Below are 16,541 nucleotides of genomic sequence, written 5' to 3'. Positions count from 1 at the left end.
CATCATCAGTGACAGGTCCTGAGACACAGAAACAGGGGGCATCATCAGTGACAGGTCCTGAGACACCGAAACGGGGGCATCATCAGTGACAGGTCCGGAGACACAGAAACGGGGGGCATCATCAGTGACAGGTCCTGAGACACAGAAACGGGGGGCATCATCAGTGACAGGTCCTGAGACACAGAAACAGGGGGCATCATCAGTGACAGGTCCTGAGACAGAGAAACGGGGGCATCATCAGTGACAGGTCCTGAGACACAGAAACGGGGGCATCATCAGTGACAGGTCCTGAGACACAGAAACGGGGGCATCATCAGTGACAGGTCCTGAGACAGAGAAACGGGGGCATCATCAGTGACAGGTCCTGAGACAGAGAAACGGGGGGCATCATCAGTGACAGGTCCTGAGACAGAGAAACGGGGGGCATCATCAGTGACAGGTCCTGAGACAGAGAAACGGGGGCATCATCAGTGACAGGTCCTGAGACAGAGAAACGGGGGGCATCATCAGTGACAGGTCCTGAGACACAGAAACGGGGGCATCATCAGTGACAGGTCCTGAGACAGAGAAACGGGGGCATCATCAGTGACAGGTCCTGAGACAGAGAAACGGGGGGCATCATCAGTGACAGGTCCTGAGACAGAGAAACGGGGGCATCATCAGTGACAGGTCCTGAGACAGAGAAACGGGGACATCATCAGTGACAGGTCCTGAGACACAGAAACGGGGGGCATCATCAGTGACAGGTCCTGAGACACAGAAACAGGGGGCATCATCAGTGACAGGTCCTGAGACACAGAAACAGGGGGCATCATCAGTGACAGGTCCTGAGACACAGAAACGGGGGCATCATCAGTGACAGGTCCTGAGACAAAGAAACAGGGGCATCATCAGTGACAGGTCCTGAGACACAGAAACGGGGGGCATCATCAGTGACAGGTCCTGAGACACAGAAACGGGGGGCATCATCAGTGACAGGTCCTGAGACACAGAAACAGGGGGCATCATCAGTGACAGGTCCTGAGACACAGAAACAGGGGGCATCATCAGTGACAGGTCCTGAGACACAGAAACGGGGGCATCATCAGTGACAGGTCCTGAGACAGAGAAACGGGGGCATCATCAGTGACAGGTCCTGAGACAGAGAAACAGGGGGCATCATCAGTGACAGGTCCTGAGACACAGAAACGGGGGCATCATCAGTGACAGGTCCCGAGACACAGAAACGGGGGCATCATCAGTGACAGGTCCGGAGACAGAGAAACGGGGGCATCATCAGTGACAGGTCCTGAGACAGAGAAACAGGGGGCATCATCAGTGACAGGTCCTGAGACAGAGAAACAGGGGGCATCATCAGTGACAGGTCCTGAGACACAGAAACAGGGGGCATCATCAGTGACAGGTCCTGAGACACAGAAACAGGGGCATCATCAGTGACAGGTCCTGAGACACAGAAACGGGGGCATCATCAGTGACAGGTCCTGAGAGAGAGAAACGGGGGCATCATCAGTGACAGGTCCTGAGACACAGAAACGGGGGGCATCATCAGTGACAGGTCCTGAGACAGAGAAACGGGGGCATCATCAGTGACAGGTCCTGAGACAGAGAAACAGGGGGCATCATCAGTGACAGGTCCCGAGACAGAGAAACGGGGACATCATCAGTGACAGGTCCTGAGACACAGAAACGGGGACATCATCAGTGACAGGTCCTGAGACACAGAAACAGGGGGCATCATCAGTGACAGGTCCTGAGACACAGAAACAGGGGGCATCATCAGTGACAGGTCCTGAGACACCGAAACGGGGGCATCATCAGTGACAGGTCCGGAGACACAGAAACGGGGGGCATCATCAGTGACAGGTCCTGAGACACAGAAACAGGGGGCATCATCAGTGACAGGTCCTGAGACACAGAAACGGGGGCATCATCAGTGACAGGTCCTGAGACACAGAAACGGGGGCATCATCAGTGACAGGTCCTGAGACAGAGAAACGGGGGCATCATCAGTGACAGGTCCTGAGACAGAGAAACAGGGGGCATCATCAGTGACAGGTCCCGAGACAGAGAAACGGGGGACATCATCAGTGACAGGTCCTGAGACACAGAAACGGGGACATCATCAGTGACAGGTCCTGAGACACAGAAACGGGGGCATCATCAGTGACAGGTCCTGAGACAAAGAAACAGGGGCATCATCAGTGACAGGTCCTGAGACACAGAAACGGGGGGCATCATCAGTGACAGGTCCTGAGACACAGAAACAGGGGGCATCATCAGTGACAGGTCCTGAGACACAGAAACAGGGGGCATCATCAGTGACAGGTCCTGAGACACAGAAACGGGGGCATCATCAGTGACAGGTCCTGAGACAGAGAAACGGGGGCATCATCAGTGACAGGTCCCGAGACAGAGAAACAGGGGCATCATCAGTGACAGGTCCTGAGACACAGAAACGGGGGCATCATCAGTGACAGGTCCTGAGACACAGAAACGGGGGGGGCATCATCAGTGACAGGTCCTGAGACAGAGAAACGGGGGACATCATCAGTGACAGGTCCTGAGACACAGAAACGGGGGCATCATCAGTGACAGGTCCTGAGACACAGAAACGGGGGGGGCATCATCAGTGACAGGTCCTGAGACAGAGAAACGGGGGGCATCATCAGTGACAGGTCCTGAGACACAGAAACAGGGGACATCATCAGTGACAGGTCCTGAGACAGAGAAACGGGGGGCATCATCAGTGACAGGTCCTGAGACAGAGAAACGGGAGGCATCATCAGTGACAGGTCCTGAGACACAGAAACGGGGGGCATCATCAGTGACAGGTCCTGAGACAGAGAAACGGGGGCATCATCAGTGACAGGTCCTGAGACACAGAAACAGGGGCATCATCAGTGACAGGTCCTGAGACACAGAAACGGGGGGGGCATCATCAGTGACAGGTCCTGAGACAGAGAAACGGGGACATCATCAGTGACAGGTCCTGAGACAGAGAAACGGGGGCATCATCAGTGACAGGTCCTGAGACACAGAAACGGGGGCATCATCAGTGACAGGTCCTGAGACACAGAAACGGGGGGCATCATCAGTGACAGGTCCTGAGACAGAGAAACGGGAGGCATCATCAGTGACAGGTCCTGAGACACAGAAACGGGGGCATCATCAGTGACAGGTCCTGAGACAGAGAAACGGGAGGCATCATCAGTGACAGGTCCTGAGACACAGAAACGGGGGCATCATCAGTGACAGGTCCTGAGACAAAGAAACGGGGGCATCATCAGTGACAGGTCCTGAGACAGAGAAACAGGGGGGCATCATCAGTGACAGGTCCTGAGACAGAGAAACGGGGGCATCATCAGTGACAGGTCCTGAGACAGAGAAACGGGGGCATCATCAGTGACAGGTCCTGAGAGAGAGAAACGGGAGGCATCATCAGTGACAGGTCCTGAGACAGAGAAACAGGGGGCATCATCAGTGACAGGTCCTGAGACACAGAAACGGGGGCATCATCAGTGACAGGTCCTGAGACACAGAAACGGGGGGGGCATCATCAGTGACAGGTCCTGAGACAGAGAAACGGGGGGCATCATCAGTGACAGGTCCTGAGACACAGAAACAGGGGACATCATCAGTGACAGGTCCTGAGACAGAGAAACGGGGGGCATCATCAGTGACAGGTCCTGAGACAGAGAAACGGGAGGCATCATCAGTGACAGGTCCTGAGACACAGAAACGGGGGGCATCATCAGTGACAGGTCCTGAGACAGAGAAACGGGGGCATCATCAGTGACAGGTCCTGAGACACAGAAACAGGGGCATCATCAGTGACAGGTCCTGAGACACAGAAACGGGGGGGGCATCATCAGTGACAGGTCCTGAGACAGAGAAACGGGGACATCATCAGTGACAGGTCCTGAGACAGAGAAACGGGGGCATCATCAGTGACAGGTCCTGAGACACAGAAACGGGGGCATCATCAGTGACAGGTCCCGAGACAGAGAAACGGGGGACATCATCAGTGACAGGTCCTGAGACACAGAAACGGGGGCATCATCAGTGACAGGTCCTGAGACACAGAAACGGGGGGGGCATCATCAGTGACAGGTCCTGAGACAGAGAAACGGGGGGCATCATCAGTGACAGGTCCTGAGACACAGAAACAGGGGACATCATCAGTGACAGGTCCTGAGACACAGAAACGGGGGCATCATCAGTGACAGGTCCTGAGACAGAGAAACGGGGGGCATCATCAGTGACAGGTCCTGAGACAGAGAAACGGGAGGCATCATCAGTGACAGGTCCTGAGACACAGAAACGGGGGGCATCATCAGTGACAGGTCCTGAGACAGAGAAACGGGGGCATCATCAGTGACAGGTCCTGAGACACAGAAACAGGGGCATCATCAGTGACAGGTCCTGAGACACAGAAACGGGGGGGGCATCATCAGTGACAGGTCCTGAGACAGAGAAACGGGGACATCATCAGTGACAGGTCCTGAGACAGAGAAACGGGGGCATCATCAGTGACAGGTCCTGAGACACAGAAACGGGGGCATCATCAGTGACAGGTCCTGAGACACAGAAACGGGGGGCATCATCAGTGACAGGTCCTGAGACAGAGAAACGGGAGGCATCATCAGTGACAGGTCCTGAGACACAGAAACGGGGGCATCATCAGTGACAGGTCCTGAGACAGAGAAACGGGAGGCATCATCAGTGACAGGTCCTGAGACACAGAAACGGGGGCATCATCAGTGACAGGTCCTGAGACAGAGAAACAGGGGGGCATCATCAGTGACAGGTCCTGAGACAGAGAAACGGGGGCATCATCAGTGACAGGTCCTGAGACAGAGAAACGGGGGCATCATCAGTGACAGGTCCTGAGAGAGAGAAACGGGAGGCATCATCAGTGACAGGTCCTGAGACAGAGAAACAGGGGGCATCATCAGTGACAGGTCCTGAGACACAGAAACAGGGGACATCATCAGTGACAGGTCCTGAGACAGAGAAACAGGGGGCATCATCAGTGACAGGTCCTGAGACACAGAAACAGGGGACATCATCAGTGACAGGTCCTGAGACAGAGAAACGGGGGCATCATCAGTGACAGGTCCTGAGACACAGAAACAGGGACATCATCAGTGACAGGTCCTGAGACAGAGAAACGGGGGCATCATCAGTGACAGGTCCTGAGACACAGAAACGGGGGCATCATCAGTGACAGGTCCTGAGACACAGAAACGGGGGGCATCATCAGTGACAGGTCCTGAGACACAGAAACAGGGGGCATCATCAGTGACAGGTCCTGAGACACAGAAACGGAGGCATCATCAGTGACAGGTCCTGAGACAGAGAAACGGGGACATCATCAGTGACAGGTCCCGAGACACAGAAACGGGGGCATCATCAGTGACAGGTCCTGAGACACAGAAACAGGGGGCATCATCAGTGACAGGTCCTGAGACAGAGAAACGGGGGGCATCATCAGTGACAGGTCCCGAGACACAGAAACGGGGGGCATCATCAGTGACAGGTCCTGAGACACAGAAACAGGGGGCATCATCAGTGACAGGTCCCGAGACACAGAAACGGAGGCATCATCAGTGACAGGTCCTGAGACAGAGAAACGGGGGCATCATCAGTGACAGGTCCTGAGACACAGAAACGGGGGCATCATCAGTGACAGGTCCTGAGACACAGAAACGGGGGGCATCATCAGTGACAGGTCCTGAGACACAGAAACAGGGGGCATCATCAGTGACAGGTCCTGAGACACAGAAACGGAGGCATCATCAGTGACAGGTCCTGAGACAGAGAAACGGGGACATCATCAGTGACAGGTCCCGAGACACAGAAACGGGGGCATCATCAGTGACAGGTCCTGAGACACAGAAACAGGGGGCATCATCAGTGACAGGTCCTGAGACAGAGAAACGGGGGCATCATCAGTGACAGGTCCTGAGACAGAGAAACGGGGGCATCATCAGTGACAGGTCCTGAGACAGAGAAACGGGGGGGGGGGGCATCATCAGTGACAGGTCCTGAGACACAGAAACGGGGGGCATCATCAGTGACAGGTCCTGAGACACAGAAACAGGGGGCATCATCAGTGACAGGTCCCGAGACACAGAAACGGAGGCATCATCAGTGACAGGTCCTGAGACAGAGAAACGGGGACATCATCAGTGACAGGTCCCGAGACACAGAAACGGGGGCATCATCAGTGACAGGTCCTGAGACACAGAAACGGGGGCATCATCAGTGACAGGTCCCGAGACACAGAAACGGGGGCATCATCAGTGACAGGTCCTGAGACACAGAAACGGGGGCATCATCAGTGACAGGTCCTGAGACAGAGAAACGGGGGGCATCATCAGTGACAGGTCCGGAGACACAGAAACGGGGGCATCATCAGTGACAGGTCCCGAGACACAGAAACGGGGGGCATCATCAGTGACAGGTCCTGAGACACAGAAACAGGGGACATCATCAGTGACAGGTCCTGAGACAGAGAAACGGGGACATCATCAGTGACAGGTCCTGAGACAGAGAAACAGGGGGCATCATCAGTGACAGGTCCTGAGACACAGAAACGGGGGCATCATCAGTGACAGGTCCTGAGACACAGAAACAGGGGACATCATCAGTGACAGGTCCTGAGACAGAGAAACGGGGGCATCATCAGTGACAGGTCCTGAGACAGAGAAACGGGGACATCATCAGTGACAGGTCCTGAGACACAGAAACAGGGGCATCATCAGTGACAGGTCCTGAGACAGAGAAACAGGGGGCATCATCAGTGACAGGTCCTGAGACACAGAAACGGGGGCATCATCAGTGACAGGTCCTGAGACACAGAAACGGGGGGCATCATCAGTGACAGGTCCTGAGACAGAGAAACGGGGGGCATCATCAGTGACAGGTCCTGAGACACAGAAACAGGGGCATCATCAGTGACAGGTCCTGAGACACAGAAACAGGGGGCATCATCAGTGACAGGTCCTGAGACACAGAAACGGGGGCATCATCAGTGACAGGTCCTGAGACACAGAAACAGGGGCATCATCAGTGACAGGTCCTGAGACACAGAAACAGGGGGCATCATCAGTGACAGGTCCTGAGACACAGAAACGGGGGCATCATCAGTGACAGGTCCTGAGACAGAGAAACAGGGGGCATCATCAGTGACAGGTCCTGAGACACAGAAACAGGGGCATCATCAGTGACAGGTCCTGAGACAGAGAAACGGGGGCATCATCAGTGACAGGTCCTGAGACAGAGAAACGGGGGCATCATCAGTGACAGGTCCTGAGACACAGAAACAGGGGCATCATCAGTGACAGGTCCTGAGACACAGAAACAGGGGCATCATCAGTGACAGGTCCTGAGACACAAATGCACAGGACTCACTCAAAACCCGGACCCCCGAACAATTACAGCCAGAATCAGGCCTCTGAGATACTGATCAGATACAGAAAATACAGAAAGTAGGAAGAACTACCACCACCATCATCCCTCCAACCATCACATCATTGAGGACCACCATCAGCGGAGCCCCTCTACAGCATGCCATCACCTATGACCACCAGCCAGCCCCCTCCCCCTGCAGGAGCCGGTCCCTCCAGTGATTGCAGCCGGCTGCAGCGTCCTCCCTGACACGTGTCACTGCTCGCACTCACCTCACACCAGGACTGCGGGGGCTACACAGGTGGGCTTCTACAAGCCCCGGTAGGGGGGCCACAGTCACTGCAAAGACCACCTGAGCAGTGAGGAGAGGAGCAACGCAGGAAGGACACCTCCCCTCCTCCGCAGCTTCCTGTGCAGTCACCGCCCCACCCACTGCAGCCAGAGGTCTGCCCATAGCACAGAGCTAGACCCAGACCGTCACTGCACACTGCCAGCCCCAGACCGTCACTGCACCCTGCACACTGCCAGCCCCAGACCGTCACTGCACCCTGCACACTGCCAGCCCCAGACCGTCACTGCACCCTGCCAGCCCCAGACCGTCACTGCACCCTGCACACTGCCAGCCCCAGACCGTCACTGCACCCTGCACACTGCCAGCCCCAGACCGTCACTGCACCCTGCCAGCCCCAGACCGTCACTGCACCCTGCACACTGCCAGCCCCAGACCGTCACTGCACCCTGCACACTGCCAGCCCCAGACCGTCACTGCACCCTGCACACTGCCAGCCCCAGACCGTCACTGCACCCTGCCAGCCCCAGACCGTCACTGCACCCTGCACACTGCCAGCCCCAGACCGTCACTGCACCCTGCACACTCCCAGCCCCAGACCGTCACTGCACCCTGCCAGCCCCAGACCGTCACTGCACCCTGCACACTGCCAGCCCCAGACCGTCACTGCACCCTGCACACTCCCAGCCCCAGACCGTCACTGCACCCTGCCAGCCCCAGACCGTCACTGCACCCTGCACACTGCCAGCCCCAGACCGTCACTGCACCCTGCACACTGCCAGCCCCAGACCGTCACTGCACCCTGCACACTGCCAGCCCCAGACCGTCACTGCACCCTGCACACTCCCAGCCCCAGACCGTCACTGCACCCTGCCAGCCCCAGACCGTCACTGCACCCTGCACACTGCCAGCCCCAGACCGTCACTGCACCCTGCACACTGCCAGCCCCAGCCCGTCACTGCACCCTGCACACTGCCAGCCCCAGACCGTCACTGCACCCTGCACACTGCCAGCCCCAGACCGTCACTGCACCCTGCACACTGCCAGCCCCAGACCGTCACTGCACCCTGCACACTGCCAGCCCCAGACCGTCACTGCACCCTGCACACTGCCAGCCCGTCACTGCACCCTGCACACTGCCAGCCCCAGCCCGTCACTGCACCATGCACACTGCCAGCCCCAGCCCGTCACTGCACCCTGCACACTGCCAGCCCCAGACCGTCACTGCACCCTGCACACTGCCAGCCCCAGACCGTCACTGCACCCTGCACACTGCCAGCCCGTCACTGCACCCTGCACACTGCCAGCCCCAGACCGTCACTGCACCCTGCACACTGCCAGCCCGTCACTGCACCCTGCCAGCCCCAGACCGTCACTGCACCCTGCACACTGCCAGCCCCAGACCGTCACTGCACCCTGCACACTGCCAGCCCCAGACCGTCACTGCACCCTGCACACTGCCAGCCCCAGACCGTCACTGCACCCTGCACACTGCCAGCCCCAGACCGTCACTGCACCCTGCCAGCCCCAGACCGTCACTGCACCCTGCACACTGCCAGCCCGTCACTGCACCCTGCACACTGCCAGCCCCAGCCCGTCACTGCACCATGCACACTGCCAGCCCCAGCCCGTCACTGCACCCTGCACACTGCCAGCCCCAGACCGTCACTGCACCCTGCACACTGCCAGCCCCAGACCGTCACTGCACCCTGCACACTGCCAGCCCGTCACTGCACCCTGCACACTGCCAGCCCCAGACCGTCACTGCACCCTGCACACTGCCAGCCCGTCACTGCACCCTGCCAGCCCCAGACCGTCACTGCACCCTGCACACTGCCAGCCCCAGACCGTCACTGCACCCTGCACACTGCCAGCCCCAGACCGTCACTGCACCCTGCACACTGCCAGCCCCAGACCGTCACTGCACCCTGCCAGCCCCAGACCGTCACTGCACCCTGCACACTGCCAGCCCCAGACCGTCACTGCACCCTGCACACTGCCAGCCCCAGACCGTCACTGCACCCTGCCAGCCCCAGACCGTCACTGCACCCTGCACACTGCCAGCCCCAGACCGTCACTGCACCCTGCACACTGCCAGCCCCAGCCCGTCACTGCACCCTGCACACTGCCAGCCCCAGACCGTCACTGCACCCTGCACACTGCCAGCCCCAGCCCATCACTGCACCCTGCACACTGCCAGCCCCAGACCGTCACTGCACCCTGCACACTGCCAGCCCCAGCCCATCACTGCACCCTGCCAGCCCCAGACCGTCACTGCACCCTGCACACTGCCAGCCCCAGACCGTCACTGCACCCTGCACACTGCCAGCCCCAGACCGTCACTACACCCTGCACACTGCCAGCCCCAGACCGTCACTGCACCCTGCCAGCCCCAGACCGTCACTGCACCCTGCACACTGCCAGCCCCAGACCGTCACTGAACCCTGCACACTGCCAGCCCCAGACCGTCACTGCACCCTGCACACTGCCAGCCCCAGCCCGTCACTGCACCCTGCACACTGACAGCCCCAGCCCGTCACTGCACCCTGCACACTGCCAGCCCCAGCCCGTCACTGCACCCTGCACCCGTACACACTGCCAGCCCCAGACCATCACTGCACCCTGCACCCGTACACACTGCCAGCCCCAGACCGTCACTGCACCCGTACACACTGCCAGCCCCAGACCGTCACTGCACCCGTACACACTGCCAGCCCCAGACCGTCACTGCACCCGTACACACTGCTAGCCCCAGACCATCACTGCACCCGTACACACTGCTAGCCCCAGACCGTCACTGCACCCGTACACACTGCCAGCCCCAGACCGTCACTGCACCCTGCACACTGCCAGCCCCAGACCGTCACTGCACCCTGCACACTGCCAGCCCCAGACCGTCACTGCACCCTGCACACTGCCAGCCCCAGACCGTCACTGCACCCTGCCAGCCCCAGACCGTCACTGCACACTGCCAGCCCCAGCCCGTCACTGCACCCTGCACCCTGCCAGCCCCAGACCGTCACTACACCCTGCACACTGCCAGCCCCAGACCGTCACTGCACCCTGCACACTGCCAGCCCCAGACCGTCACTGCACCCTGCACACTGCCAGCCCCAGACCGTCACTACACCCTGCACACTGCCAGCCCCAGACCGTCACTACACCCTGCACCCTGCCAGCCCCAGACCGTCACTGCACCCTGCACACTGCCAGCCCCAGACCGTCACTACACCCTGCACACTGCCAGCCCCAGACCGTCACTGCACCCTGCCAGCCCCAGACCGTCACTGCACCCTGCACACTGCCAGCCCCAGACCGTCACTGAACCCTGCACACTGCCAGCCCCAGACCGTCACTGCACCCTGCACACTGCCAGCCCCAGACCGTCACTGCACCCTGCACACTGCCAGCCCCAGCCCGTCACTGCACCCTGCACACTGCCAGCCCCAGCCCGTCACTGCACCCTGCACACTGCCAGCCCCAGACCATCACTGCACCCTGCACCCGTACACACTGCCAGCCCCAGACCGTCACTGCACCCGTACACACTGCCAGCCCCAGACCGTCACTGCACCCGTACACACTGCCAGCCCCAGACCGTCACTGCACCCGTACACACTGCCAGCCCCAGACCGTCACTGCACCCGTACACACTGCCAGCCCCAGACCGTCACTGAACCCTGCACACTGCCAGCCCCAGACCATCACTGCACCCGTACACACTGCCAGCCCCAGACCGTCACTGCACCCGTACACACTGCCAGCCCCAGACCGTCACTGCACCCTGCACACTGCCAGCCCCAGACCGTCACTGCACCCTGCACACTGCCAGCCCCAGACCGTCACTGCACCCTGCCAGCCCCAGACCGTCACTGCACCCTGCCAGCCCCAGACCGTCACTGCACCCTGCACACTGCCAGCCCCAGACCGTCACTGCACCCTGCCAGCCCCAGACCGTCACTGCACCCTGCACACTGCCAGCCCCAGCCCGTCACTGCACCCTGCACACTGCCAGCCCCAGACCGTCACTACACCCTGCACACTGCCAGCCCCAGACCGTCACTGCACCCTGCCAGCCCCAGACCGTCACTACACCCTGCACCCTGCCAGCCCCAGACCGTCACTGCACCCTGCACACTGCCAGCCCCAGACCGTCACTACACACTGCCAGCCCCAGACCGTCACTGCACCCTGCCAGCCCCAGACCGTCACTGCACCCTGCACACTGCCAGCCCCAGACCGTCACTGAACCCTGCACACTGCCAGCCCCAGACCGTCACTGCACCCTGCACACTGCCAGCCCGTCACTGCACCCTGCACACTGCCAGCCCCAGCCCGTCACTGCACCCTGCACACTGCCAGCCCGTCACTGCACCCTGCACACTGCCAGCCCCAGCCCGTCACTGCACCCTGCACACTGCCAGCCCCAGACCGTCACTGCACCCTGCACACTGCCAGCCCCAGACCGAAAATGAAATGCTAGGTGAAATCCCAAGAAACAATGAAAACCCTATATTAAGGGTCACCAATCTAACCCAAGAAGAGGTGCGAAACCGGCTAAATAAGATTAAAATAGATAAATCTCCGGGTCCGGATGGCATACACCCACGAGTACTAAGAGAACTAAGTAATGTAATAGATAAACCATTATTTCTTATTTTTAGTGACTCTATAGCAACAGGGTCTGTTCCGCAGGACTGGCGCATAGCAAATGTGGTGCCAATATTCAAAAAGGGCTCTAAAAGTGAACCTGGAAATTATAGGCCAGTAAGTCTAACCTCTATTGTTGGTAAAATATTTGAAGGGTTTCTGAGGGATGTTATTCTGGATTATCTCAATGAGAATAACTGTTTAACTCCATATCAGCATGGGTTTATGAGAAATCGCTCCTGTCAAACCAATCTAATCAGTTTTTATGAAGAGGTAAGCTATAGGCTGGACCACGGTGAGTCATTGGACGTGGTATATCTCGATTTTTCCAAAGCGTTTGATACCGTGCCGCACAAGAGGTTGGTACACAAAATGAGAATGCTTGGTCTGGGGGAAAATGTGTGTAAATGGGTTAGTAACTGGCTTAGTGATAGAAAGCAGAGGGTGGTTATAAATGGTATAGTCTCTAACTGGGTCGCTGTGACCAGTGGGGTACCGCAGGGGTCAGTAATGGGACCTGTTCTCTTCAACATATTCATTAATGATCTGGTAGAAGGTTTACACAGTAAAATATCGATATTTGCAGATGATACAAAACTATGTAAAGCAGTTAATACAAGAGAAGATAGTATTCTGCTACAGATGGATCTGGATAAGTTGGAAACTTGGGCTGAAAGGTGGCAGATGAGGTTTAACAATGATAAATGTAAGGTTATACACATCGGAAGAGGGAATCAATATCACCATTACACACTGAACGGGAAACCACTGGGTAAATCTGACAGGGAGAAGGACTTGGGGATCCTAGTTAATGATAAACTTACCTGGAGCAGCCAGTGCCAGGCAGCAGCTGCCAAGGCAAACAGGATCATGGGGTGCATTAAAAGAGGTCTGGATACACATGATGAGAGCATTATACTGCCTCTGTACAAATCCCTAGTTAGACCGCACATGGAGTACTGTGTCCAGTTTTGGGCACCGGTGCTCAGGAAGGATATAATGGAACTAGAGAGAGTACAAAGGAGGGCAACAAAATTAATAAAGGGGATGGGAGAACTACAATACCCAGATAGATTAGCGAAATTAGGATTATTTAGTCTAGAAAAAAGACGACTGAGGGGCGATCTAATAACCATGTATAAGTATATAAGGGGACAATACAAATATCTCGCTGAGGATCTGTTTATACCAAGGAAGGTGACGGGCACAAGGGGGCATTCTTTGCGTCTGGAGGAGAGAAGGTTTTTCCACCAACATAGAAGAGGATTCTTTACTGTTAGGGCAGTGAGAATCTGGAATTGCTTGCCTGAGGAGGTGGTGATGGCGAACTCAGTCGAGGGGTTCAAGAGAGGCCTGGATGTCTTCCTGGAGCAGAACAATATTGTATCATACAATTATTAGGTTCTGTAGAAGGACGTAGATCTGGGTATTTATTATGATGGAATATAGGCTGAACTGGATGGACAAATGTCTTTTTTCGGCCTTACTAACTATGTTACTATGTTACTATGTTACTGCACCCTGCACACTGCCAGCCCCAGCCCGTCACTGCACCCTGCACACTGCCAGCCCCAGCCCGTCACTGCACCCTGCACACTGCCAGCCCCAGACCATCACTGCACCCTGCACCCTGCCAGCCCCAGACCGTCACTACACCCTGCACCCTGCCAGCCCCAGACCGTCACTGCACCCTGCACACTGCCAGCCCCAGACCGTCACTACACCCTGCACACTGCCAGCCCCAGACCGTCACTGCACCCTGCACACTGCCAGCCCCAGACCGTCACTACACCCTGCACACTGCCAGCCCCAGACCGTCACTACACCCTGCACACTGCCAGCCCCAGACCGTCACTACACCCTGCACCCTGCCAGCCCCAGACCGTCACTGCACCCTGCACACTGCCAGCCCCAGACCGTCACTACACCCTGCACACTGCCAGCCCCAGACCGTCACTGCACCCTGCCAGCCCCAGACCGTCACTGCACCCTGCACACTGCCAGCCCCAGACCGTCACTGAACCCTGCACACTGCCAGCCCCAGACCGTTACTGCACCCTGCCAGCCCCAGACCGTCACTGCACCCTGCACACTGCCAGCCCCAGCCCGTCACTGCACCCTGCACACTGCCAGCCCCAGCCCGTCACTGCACCCTGCACACTGCCAGCCCCAGACCATCACTGCACCCTGCACCCGTACACACTGCCAGCCCCAGACCGTCACTGCACCCGTACACACTGCCAGCCCCAGACCGTCACTGCACCCGTACACACTGCCAGCCCCAGACCGTCACTGCACCCGTACACACTGCCAGCCCCAGACCGTCACTGCACCCGTACACACTGCCAGCCCCAGACCGTCACTGAACCCTGCACACTGCCAGCCCCAGACCGTCACTGCACCCGTACACACTGCCAGCCCCAGACCGTCACTGCACCCGTACACACTGCCAGCCCCAGACCGTCACTGCACCCTGCACACTGCCAGCCCCAGACCGTCACTGCACCCTGCACACTGCCAGCCCCAGACCGTCACTGAACCCTGCACACTGCCAGCCCCAGACCGTCACTGAACCCTGCACACTGCCAGCCCCAGACCGTCACTGAACCCTGCACACTGCCAGCCCCAGACCGTCACTGAACCCTGCACACTGCCAGCCCCAGACCGTCACTGCACCCTGCACACTGCCAGCCCCAGACCGTCACTGCACCCTGCCAGCCCCAGACCGTCACTGCACCCTGCACACTGCCAGCCCCAGCCCGTCACTGCACCCTGCACACTGCCAGCCCCAGACCGTCACAGCACCCTGCCAGCCCCAGACCGTCACTGCACCCTGCACACTGCCAGCCCCAGACCGTCACTGCACCCTGCACACTGCCAGCCCGTCACTGCACCCTGCACACTGCCAGCCCCAGACCGTCACTGCACCCTGCACACTGCCAGCCCCAGACCGTCACTGCACCCTGCACACTGCCAGCCCCAGACCGTCACTGCACCCTGCACACTGCCAGCCCCAGACCGTCACTGCACCCTGCACACTGCCAGCCCCAGACCGTCACTGCACCCTGCACACTGCCAGCCCCAGACCGTCACTGCACCCTGCACACTGCCAGCCCGTCACTGCACCCTGCACACTGCCAGCCCCAGACCGTCACTGCACCCTGCACACTGCCAGCCCCAGACCGTCACTACACCCTGCACACTGCCAGCCCCAGACCGTCACTGCACCCTGCACCCTGCCAGCCCCAGACCGTCACTGCACCCTGCCAGCCCCAGACCGTCACTACACCCTGCACACTGCCAGCCACAGACCGTCACTGCACCCTGCACACTGCCAGCCCCAGACCGTCACTACACCCTGCACACTGCCAGCCCCAGTCCGTCACTACACCCTGCACACTGCCAGCCCCAGACCGTCACTGCACCCTGCCAGCCCCAGACCGTCACTACACCCTGCCAGCCCCAGACCGTCACTGCACCCTGCACACTGCCAGCCCCAGACCGTCACTACACACTGCCAGCCCCAGACCGTCACTGCACCCTGCCAGCCCCAGACCGTCACTGCACCCTGCACACTGCCAGCCCCAGACCGTCACTGCACCCTGCACACTGCCAGCCCCAGACCGTCACTGCACCCTGCACACTGCCAGCCCCAGCCCGTCACTGCACCCTGCACACTGCCAGCCCCAGACCGTCACTGCACCCTGCACACTGCCAGCCCCAGACCATCACTGCACCCTGCACCCGTACACACTGCCAGCCCCAGACCGTCACTGCACCCGTACACACTGCCAGCCCCAGCCCGTCACTGCACCCTGCACACTGCCAGCCCCAGACCATCACTGCACCCGTACACACTGCCAGCCCCAGACCGTCACTGCACCCGTACACACTGCCAGCCCCAGACCGTCACTGCACCCGTACACACTGCCAGCCCCAGACCGTCACTGCACCCGTACACACTGCCAGCCCCAGACCGTCACTGCACCCGTACACACTGCCAGCCCCAGACCGTCACTGCACCCGTACACACTGCCAGCCCCAGACCGTCACTGCACCCGTACACACTGCCAGCCCCAGACCGTCACTGCACCCGTACACACTGCCAGCCCCAGACCGTCACTGCACCCGTACACACTGCCAGCCCCAGCCCGTCACTGCACCCTGCACACTGCCAGCCCCAGACCAT

The 16,541-nt window shown here is 58.9% G+C and overlaps 1 protein-coding gene across 6 annotated transcripts in view; it reads right to left on the bottom strand.

The window, feature by feature from the left end:
- The window catches only part of KLC4 (kinesin light chain 4), a 142,288-nt gene that overhangs the window by 107,326 nt on the left and 18,421 nt on the right, over positions 1–16,541 (bottom strand). Inside the window, exon 1 of one of the 6 annotated variants that reach the window (XM_069768211.1) lies at positions 7,686–7,849. The exons of 4 other annotated variants lie outside the window; for them this stretch is intronic. The gene's annotated coding sequence lies outside the window, so the exon portion shown is untranslated. Of the gene's footprint in view, positions 1–7,685; positions 7,850–16,541 lie in introns of those variants that run through there. One more of the 6 variants, XM_069768207.1, reaches the window with a different exon arrangement.

Source organism: Ranitomeya imitator, chromosome 5, assembly GCF_032444005.1.
Source record: "Ranitomeya imitator isolate aRanImi1 chromosome 5, aRanImi1.pri, whole genome shotgun sequence".
NCBI lineage: Eukaryota > Metazoa > Chordata > Amphibia > Anura > Dendrobatidae > Ranitomeya > Ranitomeya imitator.
The sequence above is the reverse complement of the archived record's forward strand: the minus strand, read 5'-3'. Positions and strand labels throughout refer to the sequence as shown.